At 37.3% G+C, this 23,721-nt stretch overlaps 1 protein-coding gene across 2 annotated transcripts in view; it reads left to right on the forward strand.

Moving 5' to 3' along the window:
* LOC140162563 (kinesin heavy chain-like) overlaps positions 1–23,721 on the forward strand; it is a 118,640-nt gene that overhangs the window by 27,725 nt on the left and 67,194 nt on the right. The window lies entirely within an intron of this gene.

Here is a 23,721-nt window from a genome sequence, read left to right on the forward strand (position 1 = left end):
CGAGTACTCCCCGAGTTACCAAATCTACTCCGGCTGCCCGGAGGAGAGGTACCAAGTCTACCACTAGAGCACCTGCAGTTAGCTGCATGGCCCTTATCAGGGAACGTCGGCGGAGGGAGGCTTTTCATCAGAAGCTGCTTCTCTCATCGCCGGGGTAGACGAGAGTCTACCCTCCGTCACGTATAGTCAGCGTTTGGCTCCCTACTACGCATGGTGCGATGAGAGAATACATCTCCCACTAGAGCCCCTGTGCCTCTAGTGGCAGATTTTCTGACAGAAAAGTTCAGGTCAGGACTTCAGCAGGCAACGATAGCCAACTATAAGTCAGCCATTCTCTCGATTCATCGGGATTTGAAGACGGTCGACTATCAATTCAGATGGGTCCCTAAGTCTTCTTCTCGACGGTATGTTCAACGAGCGCCGCCGAAAGGAAGGTGGTCCCCCATGGGACCTCAACACAGTCTTGGAGTATATTAAGGGTCCCCTTTTGAGCCCCTGTCAAAAGCGACCCTTAAATACGCCACTCTTAAGGCGGCCTTTCTTCTGGCGTTGGCTTCGGGACGGCGCTGCTCAGAGTTGCACGCAGTCTCAAGTCAGCCTCCGTGATTTACTAACAACGGAGCGACGCTGTTTCTTCGCCCGGATTTCCTTGCAAAAATGAGCGAAGTACATTCCGACACTCGCCCTCTTCCTCCCCAGTATTGGGCAGGGTTCACAATAGCCAAGACAGGTTGTGGTGCCCGGTGAGGCGCTACAGCACTACCTTGGCCGAACACAAACCTTAAGAGGGGCTCATGACCGCTTATTTATCACTCACGCAGAACCGCACGGTCCAGCCGCTAAACAGACTCTGGCACGGTGGCTGGTCCAGGTGTTGGTGGACTCGGGCGGCAAAGACGCCGCCCCAAGGCCCACTCAACCAGATCTATCTCATCTTCGTGGCCTACCATAGGGGGGTCCCCATAGAAGAGATTTGTCAGGCTGTGTCTTGGAAGAACCCGTCGTCCTTTTCCACGGTTTACTACAAAAACGTAAACCAACGACCAGGCGATAAGTTCTCCAGGGCGATTCTGCGGAGATAATATGGTGGTTGGGTATCAGGTGTTTTATGGACAATCAGAATTCCAACATGGTAAGAACCAGTGTTTCTATTTTAACCACTGAACTTTCAGTTCAGGGGTTTTTGTCTGTTCACGTAGTCTTTCTGTTTCCGGCCGTGAGGGGAAATAGTTTGACCTCGCGATTACCATGCTACCCACTCTCCCGATCCTTATCAGATGCTGGCCAATCTTGTACCTCCATCCGTCGGTTACTTGCTAGATCGATCTTTCAGATGTTGATGCAAGAAGTATCTTAATCAACATCGAACGGTAAGATCGACGGTGTACTGAGTCTAGTCCCAAACAAAAATGTTTGGTAGACTCATAACCGGTGCGATCTTACCTTTCGATGTTGATTATCTCGACCCCGCCGCCTTCTACAAGTTTGGCCGAGTAGGGGCTGCCCAAGTCGGATAAGGGATGATTATCGTAGTGACGTCACCGAATGGGTGAGTCCACTGGGGATCGGGGTTTTTGTTATTTATTCATTTATGTGGGACAAAATGACTATTGGTTTTTTCCTCATCTCGGGATCGATGCAAGAAGTATCTTAATCAACATCGGAAAGGTAAGATCGCACCGGTTATGAGTCTACCAAACATTTTGTTTGGGACTATCCCTTTCCATGTTTGAGAGAAAATCATTGCAAAACAGTAAAAAAAATAATAACTTCAAACAAATACAAGTAATCAATAGCAATGTACTTGTACATGAACACAGTGCTGTACGGTGCGACCATTTTAGGCGCATTGGCGACTAGATTTTTTCTAATGGCGACTAAATATTCAATCGCTGGCGCCAATGGCGACCAACTATTGAAGCTTTTAATCGCCAGCAAATGCAAAACATGTATGTAATGTAGCATTCAAGAGTATGAATGTATGCTATGAATGCATTTATCATGTCTCAATGGGGACTTATGGGAAAACATATAGGCCTACACTGTACAAGCTGTATGGAGTGTAGCGTTCAATGGGAATATGTAGATTGAGTACAGCAGCTAAACATTCAACGCACGTGGCTGTTCAGTTTGCACCTCAGATTCTTTATCTGGGAGCAAAATTTGGGCGCCTAAATTTATAAAGTTAGGAGCCATTGGCTCCTCAATCAGGTTTTGCACTGTACAGCACTGCATGAACAGCAAGCCGCACTTGATATATCTGTCAATTCTGTGCATACAATTTACACTTGCATCTGTACATGGCGTAGTTAGCAATAAGCACACTAAAATTTAATTCAACACTTCCAAGTTTAACACTTTACAACAATTTATCATAATTTGTCATCTGTGGATTTGTGTTGTTCCAGCTTGAATAAAATGTTTTTGTGCTTTTTCATCTGAAACTAAAACTATACATAGATATTTCAAATTTAAACACATTATTGCATACTAGGCCTGTCATTTTCGGGTAATTTTGTACCCGGGTACCCGGCGCGTTTTTTATTTTTTCGGTTTTGTAGTGTCGGTGGACCTAGACCTAAATGCTAGGATCATTCATGGTTGACCTAAAAAAAAAAAAAAAAAATTTCAAGATGTTTTGTATTTTTTTTATGGAAATTGATAATTTGTATTCATGTCATACTCTATTAATGATTTCAAAATGCATTGAATTTGAATGCATTTTGAAATCATTAATAGAGTATGACATGAATACAAATTATCAATTTTCATATTAAAAATACAAAACATCTTGAATTTTTTTTTTTTTTTAATTTGGTACCGGGCAGGGTATTTCCTGCCCGGTAATGTAATCTCGGCGGGTACCCGCATGCCCGCCGAAAATGCCAGCCTTATTGCATACAACACAGAAAGCAAAGGTTGCAACAATATTGTGTTCAAGATATACAGTATGTAAAGTGAGACAGGGTTTCAAGGTTCCAAGTCTTCGCTAACGCTTTTTCTATGACGTCTTACATGTATTACAATTTATTTTTTGTCATATCTGGTTTTATAGTGTATCACTTGAATATAAATTTTGTGCAAATTCAAATGAAACTGAAGCAATGTTTTGAATCCGAACACATTACATTAGCAAATGTGGGAAATGAAACAGTTTTCAAGGTCTCCTAGTCATTGAAAATGTTATTTGTATGAAATCTTGTTTTGAAAATGCATCATTCATCGTCTCTGCACTTGTGGCATTCCAGTTTAAATTCATTTGTGTGTGTGGGTGTGCATTTTTAAGTGAAAAAAATCCGAAATAAGGTACAATTCCCGAATTTGAACACTAAAATGCATGTAAATGTATAAAGTAAAGGTTAAAAATGTGTGATGTAAGCGAGCCCATATCCTCCATGATGAATAATTCTGATGCAGCAAGATACAAGACAATTTAAGTCCATGACTCATTATGTATAGGTTCTCCTGTCTATGCTGGCTTGTAATAAACACAAACTTTATGCAGTAAATTTTTTTTTTATATCTCCAAGGATAGCAAGTTTGCTTTAGATTTTACACATTTTTGTGGATGTTCTGTATGATGTTTGTTACAAATTAGAAACTTCTGTTGGCATTAAATCTGTAAAATTTTCATGCACTTGAAAATATGTTGCTGCCTTGTAATCGCCTATGGTGTGAAGTTAGTGTGACATTGTTATGAATATTTCAGCCCTGCTGTTTACATGTACACCAGGCTGTGGAAGGCACTTGACTCTATTGAGAATATAGTTCCAGTTTTCTGGTCCCAGTTCACTGACCTGTATACTTTGTTAGCCAAGGTGTGACATGTGTCCTAAGTTATGAGACCAAAGTCTGCAATAATGAAATTTTTATTTGGATATGTATGCTTAAATTAGGAGCAAAAAGTAACAAAAAACATATGAAAATTGACCCCCATATCATTCCATAAACCATTAAACAACAACTCAGGGATTTAACAGACCTTAGAAGCGCACACCCTAGACTATAGACATTCCACAACAGACAGTTGCAACTAGGATCAGCTCCCTGAGTGTTGCACATTCGGTTTACAATGAGATAATTAAACTAATTTAAGTTCCTTGTCCAGGGGAATTTCAAGCATTTTTTCCACGAGAACATTCTAAACCACTGCAGGGGTTTGAACCAGCAACCTCTCGCACCATAGTCAAATGCCTTATTGAGCTAGCTTAACTGCTATAACTTGGCAACGAAGAGCACCAGGGACTTCTAATGGTATAACTCAATTTCTAGACGTACATTTTACTGTGATCTGAGTGGATCATATCACATTCCACTGAAGTAAAAACGGTTCAAAATTTATGTTAGATTGTAACCTTAGAGTTAAAAATGAACATTGAGAACATTTGAATCTAATTGGTTGCTATCTTCATTAGACAGCATTTATATGTATCCATGTACAGGAGTACTACATGCTGATGGTTTGCTGTGGTTTCATAAATCATTGTGCTTTGAAGAAATCAAACTGGAATGGGCTATTCCAGTTAACATCCATACACCCCCTAGATGGAAGACATGACCTTAATCTCCCACAAAGAGGGTTTAGATATTATGGAGTCACACATTCATCAGGTAATTCCATTTGAAATTCAGAGTGTATTTGCCAGTGTAGGGTGATGAGGTCAGCACTAATATCTAGGAAAAACTTCAATAGAAGTCCTTGAATGTACATACATGTATGTGTAACTTTAAAATGTGTATCTGTGCAGTTGAGTAACTTACTTTAAAATTAAAATAAAGACCTTTAAAAATTAGAATAATTCATGGTCAGATCCTCAATTAATTAATAACAAGGAGAGAAAGGATGGATTACATAGCATGTAGACCTACATGACAAAATTTTAATCAATATGTTCTGTGCCAGAGAAGATACCTTACACTTCCCACAATGCATTTCATCCATTTCAATTTTCTGTACTGATTTGCTATCTAGTTCAACATGGGTCGATAGTTAGTGACGAAAGTACCTCAATGAACAGAGCACATCCAGATCTTGCAAAATATGTTTATTTCTTGACTATCGTGAATCGACCTATGTTTAGTTGGGCTATTCTCAACTTGAAACTTGGAACATGTACAAACTAAGACCCTGTTCACATCAGGAAATTTTCTTCTTTCAACGAACCTCGAACGAAGATTAAAAATAATTTTTTCCCAATGTGTATGCACTTTTCTAAACGAAGCTAAAAAGGTTGTTTCGACGAAGGAATACTTCGTTCGACAAAGCTAATTTTGTAATGAAGGAAAGTGATCATGTGACAAGTGACCTTCGCCGGGCGTTAATAGCTTCGTTCGAGCTTCGTTAATACCGGTATTCATGAAATGTGTACAGTGCAATCATACTGCAATGTCTTCGTTCGGTTTTCGTTCAGCATAATGTGTACGCATGCTTAATTAGTTAATCAAGATTAACTTATCTTCGTTCAATTTTCTAATGTGAACAGGGTCTAATATGTGCATCTTTTAATGAACTGAGGTGATAGATCGTGTTGCAAAGGATTCTGGGAAGCGTAAGATGTCTTCTCTGGTTCTGTGCCTGGAAATTGATGATGTGTTGATGAATAATAGTGTTTTAATTAATCCGTTTTAATGTGGCCTTGTAAAAGGTCTGATCAATATAAATTGTCTCTGTCCAGTGGCCATACAAATTGATTTTTTGTGGTGCTGATAAAATTTCTTTGATTTTGTGTGGTGTAGTTGTTGGTTGGTATGTTAATGTGTGTTACACACAGGCAAGGGTGAAAATAAGAACGCGTGAACCAGGGGCCACTTTGGCAAAAAAAGTGGCCCCTGGTTCATCAAGATTTGGAGTGAACCAGGGGCCACTTTGGATGAACCAGGGGCCACTTTTTTTTTTTAAAATTATTATTTCAAGTTTGGGGATCTAAAATAAAAGCACTGCAGTATAATGTTATTAAAAAAATAAAAAAATAAATTAATTAAAAAATTACACCGTGCAGTACGCTCACATCGTGCTCTCTGCAGTGCACCTCCCCCACTACACAGTGCACTGACTGTGCGGTGTTGTACAAACTTTATTGCTCAAATAAAACGTTAAAGTGCATTTCCAGCCGTGATATTCCATCACTAGTCGCTATGATAAATTTTCTCATTTCCATGTCAGTTTTGTTCCGAAACGTGGTCAGAAAAAGGTGCAAAAACTTGGCGAAAACTCAATCAATTTCCATAGTTTTTTCTGTATTTGACGGCCATTTTAATATTTAATGGGGTCATGGTTCATGTTCATGACGTCATCCCCACCGGAAATAGTCGATAGTTTACCGAAAATCTTCGGGGGTAACACCATGAATGAAATCTTTTCCCGAGTCCAACTCGTGCACGATCGAAAGCTGCCGATAACTAAATTACAATAATTTATGCAGACTGAACTGGGAACTGAATTCTACGTGCGTAAGCAGTTCATGATTTTAAAACGATGTTTTCGTCAACAAAACTTGTTAAGCTTACAGGTAATTTCTACTTAAATTTTAGAGTCAGGTAGTGTTGGAGACGTACGAGCGCCACTCGGGAGAAAATGGGTGTCGCCCGTCTATATTATTTTGCCTTGTCACGAGCGCAGTTGCCTGGTTTCTGGGGGCCAAACGGCGCCCGTCGCCCGCTTAAAATCACCCTTGCACACAGGGATGTACTTGCACATGAACACACCTCAACATCAAAGTGGTTGTCACTGTTGGTAATTCTTTGAATGTACATATACAAGCACATGGGGGGTAAAGAAGTGTGTCCTGACAGATGAGTATGTAATGAAACTGGGTACGGTACATTATAAGATTAGGACTCAACTGATTATCGGATCGGATATCGTAGTTATTTAAAAAAAAATTCAAAGTTTTCGGCAACTTTAGAGAACCACTGGACCTATTCTAAAGTGCTAGGATCATTCACAGGTAATTTGAAAAAAAAAAATGAAAAAACATTACGAAAGAAATTACAGTTTGTTATCCTTAATATTATGCAAACCACAAACTAATGTTTACCGCTTCGTCTATCACATGCATAAATGCATTGATTTTCCTGTAATTTTTTCGTAATCTTTTTTTCATTTTTTTTTCACTTAACTGTGAATGATCCTTATGATCCTAGCATCAGAATAGGTCCAGTGGTTCCCTAAAGTCGCCAAAAAATTGATTGGACTGGATATCAGATCAGTAGACAAATGCCATTTCGGTTGAGCCCCAGACTTCAGTGATCATACAGTTTCTGGCAGAGAAGAACAACAGTTATTTATATTTTGTGAATGTGCAATTGTGCATAGAATGACCTTTGAATGTGTTGAGTACAAAACTTCATATGCCATGATTTGAGGTCAAATATTGAGCTATAATTGTTAATGGTGAAGTGAACCATGCCATAAGAAATGAGAGTCATTTTGGTTCATAGAGAGTCGATTACCAACAGGTGACAACCACTTATGCTTTTGGTGCAGCATTGGATGTATAATAAGCCAAAAATGATTGCGATGGTTTTATTTTTGTGTATTTCGCGGTTTCACATAATGCCTACAATTCAACCGTGCAAATGTGCTGGATAACTAAGCTTTAGTAACAAGCTGAATTACAAAGAAATCTGCAACCGCAAAATCTTCACCATGCGAAAATGTTTTTGAAGCTCGCAACTGTGAACATACCCGTACGTAAAAAATATTGGCTTAATGTATACAGTAATCTTTTGCTTTTGGAATTGCAAACCAAAGCAACCGATGACATTTTATCTGTGTGATGGCATATCTTCACAATTTGATGTAAACAAATTATAATGTCATATTAAAACACAGTTATGACAATTTCGATCAAAACGTGGCACATGTGGGCAAACCACTGCCTCCTTTTTAAGCAAAAAAGTATTTTTAAAAAAGAAGGATCAGTATTTTAAGCATAAATAACCCTTATTTGGATGGAGTTTCCATATTGACAAAAAAAGTGGATTTTATGACTCATTTTCTTCGAAATTTCATCATAAATTGTACAGTAATATATAAGATACATGAAATGAAAATTGAAATGTGTGTCTGAAATTGGAAACCCACGTGAAAATGAACCTGTTTCTGAAAAATCATGAAATTACATTCAAAAGCAAGCTTGTTTTTTGGTTTGTTAAAAGACTTGACATTTTCCATGAAACTTCATTCAGATACACATTTCATGTATCGCATTGTAATACAATATTGCGCTATTCCACTTACAAAGCATACACCCCATATTGAAGACATGGTTTTAATCTCCCACACAGGGCATGTGTATTTCAAAAGGATTCACCCATTCAGGTAACACTAATTGAAATTTACACTCCTTGTGTAGGAGATTAAGGTCATGTCTTCCACAGGGGGTGTGTGGATTTCAACTTGAATAACTTATTTGTGTCTGGTTCAGGAATCCTAAATGAACATGATAGAAGAAAAAAAGTTTGTGAAAAATCATGAAATTGCAAAAAAGCCAGGTTGTGTTTTGGATCAGTAAAACACTTGACCTTTCCCTTGAAATTTCATCTTATACGATACATGGATGATGCATTTCATGTCTGATTCAGAAAACCAACATGATAGAACAAAATAATGTATGAAAAGTCATAAAATTGCGTTTAAAAGTGCTTTGGATTGTTCAAATGCTTGTTCTTTCTTGTTAAAATAAATTTTGTATCCAATTGTAAAAAAATGTCCAACCAATTTTGTGAAAACAAATGTGTGTGTAAAATCATTAAATTGCATTAAAAAACAAGGTTGTGTTTTTGATCGTTAAAATGCTTGTCTTTTATCTGTATTATTGTATGCATCGTATAAAAAACCCAATTTTGTCAAAAAAATGTGAAATCATGAAATTTCTTTAAAAAGCAAGGTCGCATTTTTTTTTTTATTGTTAAAATGCTTGCTTATTTCCTATAATATTGTATGCATCGTAAAAAAATGTCCAACCAATTTTGTCAATCCCAAACTACATGTATACAGCTTGAACAGATTGCAAATGGAATAAATAGCAATTTCTAGACGTTTGGCTTTAAAAATCTTGTGAATCAACGCTGTGTAAGACTGAGTAGAGGAGGATATGCAGACATACTGGCGCCATGCTGATAACAAGGTGTACTCATGTGGAAGATACCTTGCAGTAACAACTAGAGTCATTGTCAATGTCAGCTCTGTATGGAATATATAGAAGAATGAGAGAGAGAGAGAGGAGAGGAGAGGAGAGATACACAGTATTATAGTTTGACCAGCTCATAATAGGCGGGAAATGTTAGGTTTTATCACTATGCCGAAAAGTAGGCCCACGCTAAGAGTGAGCTTTAGTTGACCTGTGCACCCCGGCCCTCCACATACTCACACATAGCACATGCAAAATATGACTATGTGTGCACACACACCCGTCACCAAGTCAAGACCCATGACACTTTGCTGTCTACTGAAGATAGCAAATGTCAAATTGTGTAGAAATAAGCACAGTTAATGTTTTAGCCCTCAAGTGATACATGTATCTTATAAATGAATTAACAGTAATACTAAACAATACAAACAACATTTATATCATCAGTATGAATTTGATTATTTGTTTAAAATGTAACCAAATAAGCGATTTATAACCACTTATTTATTGGCAGTAATGTACAGCAAACAATTTGAAAAACATTATAGACCTGATGATTTCAAGTTCCCAGTTTTGATGACGCTTATGTCTGTTGTCTTGTGAATCAGTTTGGACAAGGTTATTGCTATCTCTGTAATGATTTTTATCTCTGTGTTATGTCTCATCCCTGCTATCTATCGTTGAGTGATATTACTTGTGCTTTATGTCTGTGTGATTATTCAGCAACAACCTGTGATCTGTTGAGTAGCATTCTGTGGCCAGTGTTCTACAATAATTGTCAAGTCATCTTTTTTTGTAGTAGTTTAATGTAGCTGTACATAGCACTTTAAAACTGTTTGAATTCAAAATCAAAGATGATGATGATAATATTGTTCAATGTTGATAATGATGATGATACATTGTGATGATGATACATTCATGAAGTAGATGATGATGATATGACAACAATAAATTTTTGAGCAGAAAAGTATCTTTCTGTTGCTGCAGGATTACATATGTTTAATTTGAAATAGATGATGATGATATTGAATTATATGATGATGATGATATAGTTGATGATTATTATGAAAAATTATTATTATTAAAATGAGTATTATCAAAACGTTACTTTCTTTCTTTCTTTCTTTATTTATTTGCATTGAAACGGGAAGGTCACTTTTATTTACCAACAAAATAACACCGTCCATTGACGTAAAAAACCTTTTACATGAAGTGAATTCCTTTAACCCTAACCCAACTAGGACTCACTAAAGCTCACTTTTAAAACCACTCTGCATGCATGAATTCCACGGGACTTGATGACGCAATCAGACCAAGTCATATATACCCAGGGAATCGTTGGCCGGGCCAACGTCACCTGTGTGGCTACATGCTGGGGATCTCCTGCGTGGCATGCGAGGGGTCCCAGGCTCGAATCCCGGGGGTGCCAAGTGACTTTCTTCTTCATCTTCTCTCCTTTTTCGTTCCTTCTTTCCCTTCCGATAGCACAAAAACCACGGGTAGGGTTAGGGTTAAGCTATATGCATGTTTTTCCTATATGCCTCCTTAACCCTAACCCAACTAGGACTCACTAAAGCTCACTTTTAAAACCACTCTGCATGCATGAATTCCACGGGACTTGATGACGCAATCAGACCAAGTCATATATACCCAGGGCATCGTTGGCCGGGCCAACGTCACCTGTGTGGCTACATGCTGGGGATCTCCTGCGTGGCATGCGAGGGGTCCCAGGCTCGAATCCCGGGGGTGCCAAGTGACTTTCTTCTTCATCTTCTCTCCTTTTTCGTTCCTTCTTTCCCTTCCGATAGCACAAAAACCACGGGTAGGGTTAGGGTTAAGTGACTCATGACAGGTAAATTAACCTAGACTCTATCAATATTTCCATAAATTAACCTTTACTATACAATGATTACAGTGATGAGGTTGTGTAGAAGACTAGACCATTACATGAGATGAGTTGCTGTGGAAGTGACATAATAGACTAGGCAATTTTCGATGCTAATTAATATTCACACTCTCGTAACCCAACAGACACAAAACATTTTACAGAAAAAGTTAAAATGTCAGGTTATATAAAGGGTAAAAATAACATTCAGAACATGTTTTCAAAACTTACAAAACATTCTAACCTCATATTAAAAATGTTGACAAAATATTGTGCAAAAATGTCTGCCATAATTTATTTTTATAATTTAACATTTTGACAACATTTAAAAAATGCAGTTGTTATTATTATTTTTTCATTAAAAAAAAAGTTTTATATTTATAAATGTTTTCATGCCCTGTGTATAGCATTTTTGACCAGAAACAAAATGTGTTTACTGAATTACATTTTAAAAACTGAAAATTGGAGTAAATGCTTTTTTTAGTGTGTACATTTTTAAGTAAAAACTATGTTTAAAAAAAGAGCAAAAAAAAAAAGTTAAAAGCAATTTTTTCCAGTAGGGACCAAAATCTAATCACATTTTCACAACAATTATTGTAAAGCATACATTTTCGCTCTGCATTTCTTTTTGCGTTAAATTTTTTAAGCAACTACCGTAAATATAATAATGTGTAAATACATGTTCCTTAATTTTGTTTATCTAGGTAATTGTAAGGAAGCTTATAATCGTGAATATAAGAACAAATGCTACAGCTTAAATTTTGCAAGCGCAAAAATTTTGTGTGTGAAAATATCCACTTTTACCTACTTCTCCGGTATTATAAACCATTATTCATGCAGAGTTGTGACTTGAAAAGTGTTCATCATCACGGGAATGTCAATGGTAAACAGTGTAGCAGACATTTCTACTGGTGGTTCTGTGTAGAAAATAATTAGAAAATGAAATGAGATTTAGAGTGCATTTGATTTTAAAATAAACCTTAAAAAATGAAAAAGTCACTTTCCTGTTTCATATGTTTTTGTCATTCGCTTAGTGAAGAATCAGTTCAGAATTGAAAATGTACGAAAATAAAATCAGTTTTTAATGCAAAAAAATAATACAAAGTGATCAGTGAAGAAAATGTGTTTGAAAAAGGCCTAAGTTGGAAGACACATTGTTAAATAGAGGATGCCGAAAGTTTACCTTCGGTGGGTTGAACACATTTTTGATGGAAGCGGATTTGTTTCCAAAATATCCACATTTTATAAGTCCCCCACCCCTTTGTTTTCATTTTGAGAATAGACTGGCTAAACATGGTCGATAGTCAAGAAATAAACACATTTTGCAAGATCAGGATGTGCTCTGTTCATTGAGGTACTTTTTGTCACTATTGACTCATGTTGCATTAGATAGGAATTCAGTACAGAAAATTGAAATGGAAGAAATGCATTATGGGGAGTGTAATATTTTTTCTGGCTCCTGTGACTTTCTGTATTTTCCTGTCTCATAAAACGTAACAAGTGGGAGATTCTTGTGATTTGACCCATGATCCAGTCAGAAAATTGCTGGCAGCCCTGATTATAGCGGAATTTTAACATACCAATTTTGTTTAAAATGAGTAAAAGTGCAGGCTAAGTATAATTTGTTAAATAATCAAACAATTGAACCATGGAATTATCACACTCAACATGCTCAGGGGCTCCATTAGAAATTGCATCACAGTGTTGGTCAGTCATTTGCATAATTTATCACATGACATGCCATCACAATTCAAAAGAAAAAGGCCAAGCAAATTCATGAAATTATAGCTTTGATTCACCAAATCTTGTTGCAAGATTTATTTTTCCATTTATACAATGCAGATTTATTTTTTGTCATCCTTCAACTTGTTAAAAATGTCAGAAAATGGTGACAAGATTTTGTCTGCGTGAACCCGGATGGTGAGGGTGATAGGCCTGAAGCCAGAATCGAGGAAAAAATAGTAGCCCTATTTCCCCACCATCTAGTATTAGTTTTATTGCACCAAACTTTGGCTACAGGGATGAGATTGTCATGTAGAGAAGGAAAACTATCACATGGTGAAATAGGTCATGTTGTTTGTGATTAACCAATCAAGTTGCATGATTTAATCATGAATATTTATGAGGTTTAATAATTGCTTCTACGTGACAACATCTTGATGGTCCATATGATGATAGCAACATGATGAGATAAGACTCATGTATGTCAGATGTCAGTGCCCGACACATAAACCTCTACATCTCAGTATGTGTACCGCAGGTGTCATATTGATACAAAATCTTCAGAAGCTCAAATGCTCTCAGTTCTAAAGGCACCGTTCATTCACCTCAACTTAACCATCATAGATCAACATTTGACCTCAAGAAGTGGAGTATGAGTTTCTGTACCCAACATCCAAAGGTTATTAAGACATTGGGGTTTAAAACGAACTTCGTCACAATAGATGAGTATGTTTGTGATAGGAAATATTCTCATAACATTAAAGGAGGGCAGGGAACTAGAGTGATCTATTGCAAGTATTTTTACTGATATCTGTTGGGAGGGACACATGGTCACGAGTAAACAGATAATATACAAGTATAAAAAAAAGTGCATGATGTAAAGAATATCAGAAAGCACTTTAAAGAGGAAGCCCCACCAGAGCAATTCTTCTAGGATGATCCAAACCTGCCTGGTTATCAAATTAATCAGTGACACGGTTATCTCTAAGTTTGACAGGTGCTAATTGATGTTTTAATGTTATTGCATCAATTAGCACCTGTCAAATTCTGAGATAACTTTGCCACTGATTAATTTGATAACCAGGCAGGTTTGGTTTACCCCAGAAGAAGTGCGCTGGTGGGGCTTCCCCTTTAAAAGCACAAACATTGGACAAGGGGAGACTTCTTCCTACAACCAAAGGTGAGAAATGTCCGCAATTACTAAAAGTGCGGACAGCAGGACCTGCAATTAGAAGGTGAAAAGTGGGAGTCGCAGTATTGAGTACCGCATTCATTATAGTTAGAGTTTGACACAAAGCAACCTTTTGCAAGAATCTTTGACTTCCTGTATGGAAACTTTCAGGCACTTATTATTTGAAGCTGCCGATTTCGAGTCAGTCAGTCAATCAGTCAGTTTATCACAGAAACCTTTCTATAACAGACAGGCAGTCATCAACACCTTAACATAAACCACACGGATGATGACATGTATCTCTCTCATCATTTTTTTTCATAATGACATGACTCCCGAATACCTACGTGATACCCAGCACAAACTTATGCCAGAAAGGTATCAGATCACTCATTGGGGTTATCCTGACTGAAGATGGTAGATCAGCAGGAGAGAACCATTCACCTCATTAATGATGCGCTGCTGGTAATGCTTCTTCAGCATGTTAAGGGCACATTACACCAAATCACTACGAAAAAAGTGCAATGGTTATCGCAGTGGCAGCACTACCGGGGGTGGGGGGCTAGGGGTCATCCCCCCAAATATTTTTCTTGTCCCCTCCCCCAGTTTTAAAGCAAAACACCCAAAATTACACAAATTTCCACTTTTTGTCCCCCACATATATGTGGGGCTAATGTTATCATCCAGATGGTTGTTTGTTCCCCTGTTTGTTTGTCCGGGCGGAAGCAAATTCATTAATCCACTCTCCAGCTTAAATGCTACAATGTATCACCGATCAACTTCAAACTTGGTACGGAGATAGGGTATGGTGGCCTCATGTGCTGTATAGTTTTGTGTTGCATTATTTGCATATTTATGAATATTAATGAGCTCATTAGCATATTTTGCCTACATTGTCATTAATCCACTCTGCAGCACAAACGCAATCACCGATCAATTTCAAACTTGGTACGGTGATAGTATATGGTTGCTTCATGTACTGTATACTTTTGTGTCACATTATTTGCATATTTATGAATATTAATGAGCTCATTAGCATATTTTGCCTACATTGTCGTTAATCCATTCTGCAGCTTAAATGCAACCACCGATTAACTTCAAACTTGCTACGGTAATAGTCTAAGGTGGCCTCATGTCATGTGCTGTATACTTTGTGTCATGTTATTTGCCTATTTATGAATATTAATGAGCTCATTTGCATATTTGGCCTACATTGTCATTAATCCACTCTGCAGCTTTAACGCAATCACCGATCAACTTCATTATTATGTTTTCAGGGTTATTAGGAGTTTTAAGAAAACCTAATAATGATAACAAGTATCACAAGTTGAGTCATTTACCTTATATGGTAAGTGGGCAGTCAAAGGTCAGCCCAGTGTGTCCCTTCAGAGGCGCAGTGGTTTTCAATGAGACCCTAGCTTCTAAGCACATTTGCAGTGAGCATGAGGCTATTTTAATGGTATAAATAAAGTACATTTGGGGCATGCCCTGTTTGGAGTTGCCATATTTTAAAACAGCTACTGTTGCCTTATTGAATAGAAAATCACTGCTACAGATGGTTTTAATGCATTGTGAAGTGTGGTGTGATGTGTAAACATACTGTTATTTATGAAATAAAACAGGTGATGTATGGAACATTATTACAACTACTTAAATTTTATTTTTGATGGGATAAGGCCACAGGGTCACAGCCCCAAGTGCCCTAATGGACCAGCCGCCACTGAAGGTACCTGTATATCATCACATTTTCAAATAAAAGTTAGCCCTGGTAAAGGCATGGGAACCTGGGTTCAACAAGAGCGCAACTTCCCCTGGCACAAGTGTATTATAATGCCTGCAAATTGTACATATACTGTGCACAAAAAGTATCCGTACACTTATTTAAAACAAAAGCAATATCTTAAGAGCCACTAAACCTAATTTACCTAATGAAATAGTCAATAGATGGAAAATTTTGATCTGTGTATTTTATACCTCATTAGCAGGGACAGGCGATTTGCGCGGAACTTTTTTTCCGCGCAATTGGCTATTTTTTTTCCTATGGGCAGGGATACATGATTTGCACTGAAAAAAGAGTTCCGCGCAATTTGCTATTTTTTTCTGCGCAAATCGCCTGTCCCTGCTCATTAGGCACAATGCACCTTATTATTCTTCTGCCTCGGTAAGTGTAACATCATTGCACGATGACAGGCACACTTCAAGTTGTGCATGTACAGTGCGATGTGCGATAAAAAGCATTATTATGTTTTCAGGGTTATTAGGAGTTAAGAAAACCTAATAATGATAATATTGGATGGCTTATTTCGCATGATACCATAACATATCGGATTCGTCATACAAATATCGAACTCGCCGTTGGCTCGTCCGATATTTTTATGACTCATCCGATATGTTATGGTATCATGCTCAGCCATCCAATATTATATCAAACTTGGTACGGTGATAGTATATGGTGGCCTCATGTGGTGTATAGTTTTGTGGGGGCCACCTTAATTACGAACCGCATAATTCTAGTTTGTATTAATTTTGTGACAAATTTTGTTGATTTTGCCCTCCCCTCAATTCACTTTGCCCCCCTCCAAAAATAGAATTGCTGGTGCCACCACTAGGTAATCGAGCATTTTAAATCAAAGTTAAAATTGTAGAAACACACAAATTATATATTCCTTGCGTGTGTACATGTAGGTCAATGCAACAGAAATTGTAAAAACTGGTGAAACAGTTAAAATTGGCGAAGCATGAAAAAGTCATTGTGCAAAAAAAGTCTACTTTTACAGTGAATTTGAAGTCCTTTCCAAAATAAACAACCTAGGTACTCTACATTTGAATTTGATGTATTTTGGAGGACATTTCAATGCTGTGATAAGAGAAGTTAAAAACACCTGTCGTATTTGAAAAAGCCTAAAAATTTGGTCTGTTATTTGGCCTGTTATTGCACTGCAAAGCTACATGTATCGACCACAACACACAGTGGCAGACGTAGAGTGATTTTTTCCAAATTTTCTGTTTCACATAGTGAGGCATAAGCTATATAATAAAGATACAGTTTTATAGTTTGAACATTAAACTTCAATTTCAAATTGAATCGGGCCACTGAGAGATAACAGTGGAGCATCTACTCTGTTATTAATAACATATTTAAGCATTTTTTTCTTCGAAACATATTTTGTCCTTCACACGTACACCACTTTGTGTTCCGACCGACTATGATAACTATATCTTGAAAATGCCATGTCATTGGATAACATGGATGCGACATATCATCTGAAATGTGGGATATTTTTATAACATGAACTCGTTACAGCAAAATTAGAAGTATGAGAGGGACGTGCAGGACTGGTGTGTAAGGAGACCTGATGTTAGATGGTAGTTATATTCGCCTCTCATGTTTCATTATAAATTATAGTAAAATTCCAGGGAAAGCTTATCGTATGTAGCACACTTGGCGATTGACTGGATCAATTATGGGGCACATTAATTAATATTATTAAAAAAAAGTAATATCATTAGGATATTTTCAATTTCAAATAATGCTGTACTACCAGATATAGCATAATCCAGGGGGGGATTTTATGGTCTGTGTTGGGGAAAAAATGAACGAAAATTAGGGCAGGTGAAAGATTGGTAGAAACTAGAAATTATACAATTGCACTTGGGCAATGGGCTATTCCAATTGAAATCCATACACCCCCTATGGAAGACATAATCTTAATCTCCCACACAGGGAGTGTGAATTTCAAATGGAGCCACCCATTCAGTGTCGTCTGCTCCAAAATGGGCTATTCCAGTTGAAATCCATACACCCCCTATGGAAGACATGGCCTTAATCTCCCACACAGGGAGTGTGAATTTCAAATGGGGTATACTTGAATGGGTGCCTCCATCTAAAATCTGCACCCCTGTGTGGGAGATTAAGGATACATGTCTTTCAAAGGGGTATTGGATTTCAATTGGAATAGCGCAACACTGCCAGGGCTTGTTATAGTTCTTTTGCTTATTTTTGAAGCCTGTCATACTGTCAAATAAGCTGCAATGCATAGCTACCCAGTATCATGTGTGCTACGTGAACAGCATGCATGTATTAGTTTACCACATAATAAGTGTATATATAACGTGACTGCAGTATCGTTAACAAGAGATGCGAGCTTTCTCACGTACTGTGTCATATCACTAAGTAGGGGGCCGCTAGCTGCATGCGTCCGGAGACTATTTATACATCCATATTATGCGCTAGTACTGTGTATGTAGTGATTCAGCATGAGCAGGGATATTATACATCACGCATTATAACAGGGATAAATTGATAGCTTGATAATAGTTGTGACAGTTGTTGGAGAATAGAGTCATTGGCCTCCTTCACTTGGATTCAGATTTAAATTCTTATATAATGGGTAGGCCTATATTTAATGATTTTAACTGGGGACCCTGAAAAGGGGGTTAATAAGTCACCTGAATAATTATAGGTTAATGAACACATATTACTTATTGGGAGAGAAATTAGACAAAATAATGCACACGCGCTGATATTGATGCGTCTAATGCACAAGCCCCAAAGGGGAGAGTGCATTAGACGCATCAACATCAGCGCAAGTGCATTATTTTATCTAATTTCTCGAGCAATAAGTAATATGCGTTTATTAATCGTTTTCATACACGAGAAGAAAAACCATGAGATTTTTACTTGTTTTAAAAAACAAATTATCACTAAAAACGTTGGCAAATAGAACCAAATATAAATGCATCAATCCGCCCGCAAAATGAATCAATCCTCACGCGATGCTTGAACGCAGCTAAACACTGCGCGTTGTACTGCGAGTGCACAATGTACACAATCAATGCATGTTTCGTACTTTTCTAACAGCTTTTCTGATTGGCTGCTTTGATATAGGAGTGTATGAATGAGTTATGTCAGTTTTAGCACAGATCCTGGGTTTTAGCTACATGCAAGTTGCATAGTGAAGTAATGCAGTAGAGCATGTGTAAAAGACACTGAGCTTCCTGTACACATGGACATAACCTCCTTCTTGAAACTACATGGCAGGGTTTGCAGGTTTTTGCCGCAGGTGGAAAAAAACACGGTTTTAACCGCTTGGCAAAAACAATTTTTGCCAGTTTTTGCCGGCAAAAATGGCAAAAACTAAAAAAGTGATTTACAGTTTAGTTTTTTCATCTCAAGACAAATTAATAAGTTACAAAAATCATTTCCTGAATGTAACAAGGCCAGATTTTGTAATTATAAGTAACATATTTTAAAGGCATGCGTTTTCATTGCTCAAGTGCATTTAACCGAAATGTGGCACATATCTGATTCAAAACTTTTTCATTTTAAGGACTTCATGAGACAAAAATTATGTTGAATGATTCATTAAAAGTTATATGCTGCTGTTAATGAGCTTTCTGTATTATTTTTTAATATTTGAGTGACTATATGTGAGTTTTTGCCATTTTTGCTGGTTTAAACCAGGCAAAAACAGGTTTTTGCCGGCAAAAACCGAACCCTGCTACGTGGACATAACTATCTTGCATTCAGCCTACATGATCATACAAATTGAAAACAAAAGAAGAGAGTGAAAAAATGCTGAACAACTCAGTTTTAAATTTTACTTAACAGGCAACATAAATTGCTTGTTTTGCCTAAGTTCTCTTGTGGTTGAATCCTAAAATTAATGTACATGTACTGCCTCGTGTTCATTATACAATATACACACAAGCAAGGAGCACAAAACATTTTCATAAATTATACAGTTTTACTGGTAAAATAGAGATTACATGTGTAGCTTGTTCGGGATAATAATTGGTGTAAAAAGTGAGACTCGTTGGGTGCAGCATTTACACTGTTGCGCTTTGCGTAATGTGTGACTGGCACCCGCTTATGTGAATATATGTGAGCCTAGTTGTGATTTTATTGGACACTAGCGGGATACCCGCGCTTCGCGCGGGTCCCCGCTAGATGAATAAATGGGAGCGTTCACTATAACAGGAAAAATTACTGAACAGGTAGAATCATTGAAAAGGTACATTTTTATTTATCTAAATCTGTCTCTTCTAACATTTTCTTTTTTAGTTTCCTCTGCTTAGCTTGTGATTTTCCGTTTCCATGTTATTTATTTATTTAACCCAGTTCCCATTATTTTCTAAATCTATTCTTTCTTACATTTCCCTTTTTTAGCATTTTTTTTTTTTGCTGCTTGTGATTTCCCATTTCCATGTTTTTTATTTAATTCTGTTCTCATTATTTTAGCTTCTTTTTTCTTACATTTCCTGAATAGTTTCTTTCCTTCTTTGTTTCGTTCCCGTTTCATTTAGTTACTTTAATAACCTGTTGGTCTAATTACTCGTACCTTTTTGTCCTCATTTTAATTTAATTTTTCTTTACAGTACCGCTTCATCCCGTGACCCGTCCATGTACCAGGGCATAGGAAAAATATTTCCTGTCTGGGAACTTAAACTATGTTGCTTTAAATTTTCTGTGAAATTCATGAGCGCTTATGTCGCTCGCCCTTAACGATTGGGGTCCAGGGGCTCAAAAAGCCTAAAAAGGTCATGGATTTTAGACTTTTTAAAGTAAGAAATCACCATTCTGAGGCTCTAATTCAGGCATGAGAGTGCATGGGCTTTGATAAAAAAAACTCTGAAATATTATCCATGTGGGTCGAGGAGGCAGAGCTGCTGCGGGGGTTGAGGGGGCAGAGCCCCCCGCAGGGGTTGAGCCCAGGCGATTTTAGCAGATTTAGCACCCCAAAAGAGGCCATGTGTGACATAAAAAAATGCATATATCTATGTTAAAGTAATTCTTGGCCTGTTTCAGACGTTTTTGAAAAAAATGCTTCCTTCATCCTAAAAAAGTGGTTTTAAATGATCAGTTTCCTATACTTTTGTACATGAGAGGCATTCTTCAAAGTTTTTTCTTTGCCTAATAACATGGCCTACATGGCTGAAATTGATATATAATGCACAATATAAAAACGATGATTCATAAAATTGTTGACACCCCTCTTTGGGTATGTGGGAGGGGGCCCCATGCAGGGGGGGGGGGGTGCTAATGTGCATGAAGAATGCATTGTATGATAAGAGTAATATGTAAAATACGCTACATTTTATGCTCTACAATACAACAATGAACAAGAGTTGAGTGTTGGACTTCCTCATCTTCAGAATTATTTTGTGGGATTCATCATGTTCATTTCCGACATGGTCAAGTAATTATAGCATAAATTTTAATAACATGTTTTTCCTGGCCTTACACAAACTCTAACCCATCTCAAAAGCCTTACTATAAATATACATACCCAACCAAGCCTAACACCCTTGCCCAACCCCCAAAAGAAATAGGGGTGAAATTGATTTCACCCCAAAATCGGACCTACATGTAAAAAGCATGTTTAGTATTATTAAATGCCTGAATATATAAAGTTTCAATTACTTTATTTAGCCTCATCTCCTCAAAATAGCTATTTTTATGCCCGTTTTATGGCTTATTATAGAAAGGAGAAACCTTCCACATAATTTTGGAAATTTAAAAATAAATCTAAAATTCTGAAAATACAAAAAAAATACATATTTTAAGTGCATAAGCTTTTTTCTTCTGGGTAAGAATTTTTTTCTTGCATGCAACAGCCTTTTTCTTGCAGGTTAGAAATTTGATAAATAGGTCCATGCATGCATTTTGTATATGATGACCTATTTATCGAATTTCTACCCTGCAATAAAAAAGCTGTTGCATGTAAGAAAAAAGTTCCTACCCAGAAGAAAAAAGCTTTTGCACTTAAATGTATTTTTTTTGTATTTCCAAAATTTTAAGAATTTTTTTCAAATTTCCAAAATTATGTGAAAGGTTTGTCTTTTATTTTGTTAGCACTAAAAATAACAATTTCCATGAAAATTGAAATGAGGCCAATTTAAAGTAATTAAAACGTTACAAACACATTCATGCAATGCATTTAAAAACATTAAATAATAGGTCAGATTTTCTGTCATTTTCAGGTGAAATTAATTTCTACACTAACTCCCTTTTGGGGGGTAAGGGCAAGGGTTTTGGGTTATGTTAAAGGTTAATTGGGCTTGGGTGGTTTGAATACATGCAGTAAGGTTTGTGGGTGGGTAGGAAAACATTTCAAAAAAACTTATAAAAATTATTAAAAAAAAAAAAAAATCAAATTTTTTTTTTTTTTTTTTTTTCCCAATTTTTTTTCTGTGACCTCAATTTTTTTTTTTCTGGGAGCAGGCGGCGCGTTACATGATTTCGAGGGCCTGCCATGTACCTTTTTGTCCTTTAATATTTTTCCTTCTTTCCGTATTATCGTGTCCACTGGTCTCTGGCTCGCAAATCGTGTGGCTCTGCACTGTTTTTTTGTGTATTTGCGTAATGTGATTTACGCACGCGCTGCCGGCCAGCTGCAGTGACGCGTAGGCTGGTAACCGATTTTCATAACAAAAACCCCGTTTTACCCATTATTCACTGTTTTTGCAGCCAATTCTTGACCGTTTTCAACCAAATAAAGTTTAAACACGGTCCCGTATATTCCTTGGTTTCCCGTATGAATTTGGCGACATTTGGATTGAAACTGACGGAGCCTTTTACGCATACATAGATACATACATACAACATTCCCCTATTTATAGTAAGATGCGCAGTAACAAACATGAATAATTTTGCCAAGTATAAGCTGAACAAGATAATTCCGCATGATTCTCTTTTTTCCAATTATCTTGTCAACCTTATAAAATTATGATGAAATAGTAATTTGATAAATTGGTTTCTAATTCCGACCTATATCTGTCATGATATAAACAGCTATTTCTTGTTTTCTCTCTCTCTCTTCAATAAAAAAACCAATAGCCTTTGATGTTGCATTCTATGCGTAAAAGATGGATAAATTGGTTTGTGTGTTTGAACATAGACCATGGTTTGAGTTGTGTCATGATTCCTCTCAGAAGTTGGTTACCAAAAATTCCATAACCATGTTAAATATGGTACAAGGAATAATAAAAATGGCGGGGTTGCTAGGTGTCCCTATACTAACCTTAGGTCATCTGTTCTCATAGACTGGAGCGAACATCCTGGCACTGCACTTGGTCCAAGTCGGGTTGGCGTTGCATTGATATGAAGTGCAATTCCAGTGCATATAAATGTGCATGTCATATTTACCCTATTAATCGATTTTGAGGGTTCGAATCCCAGCTGTTCACCCCTATTGGCTCTCCCCACCGAGGTGCTCAAATGGGTACCGTCTTTATTCAATGCCGGGATGGTGTAGCGATCTCCCTGCAGCAACATTACATGGAGGAGTCTGGCTGTCCCAATCACTTTGAAAAAGATGAGCACTCCGGCCTGTGAACACAGGCCCGTCCTCTTTACCTTACATCAGGCCCGTAACCAGGATTTATTTGGGGGGGGGCTGATTTTGAAAAAGTGGACCTTTTTCAAAATTTGGACCTTTTTGGACTAGGGAGGTGGGTGGATTTTGAAAAAGTGGATTTTTTCCCCAAAATTTGGATCTTTTTGACCAAAAGGCATTAAATCCCCCACTTTTATGCTCGCTATGCTAGCAAATAGGACTTTTTGGGTCAAAAAAGGGTACTTTTGGGGCATTTTGGGATTGGGGCATCAGCTCCCCCCCAGCCCCCTTGGTTATGGGCCTGCCTTACATACAAACAGAGGTTACCTTTCCCATTGAAAAATAACATTCTCATGTAGGATAGGTTTTTGCACGTACAATTCGTCGCAAGCATTGAAAGTATCGATATTGTGTGTTCAAACTACTTTTATCAACTCTTAACAGTGCTGCTATATCAAATACAAATAAACA

This window comes from Amphiura filiformis, chromosome 10 (genome assembly GCF_039555335.1).
Source record: "Amphiura filiformis chromosome 10, Afil_fr2py, whole genome shotgun sequence".
Lineage (NCBI taxonomy): Eukaryota > Metazoa > Echinodermata > Ophiuroidea > Amphilepidida > Amphiuridae > Amphiura > Amphiura filiformis.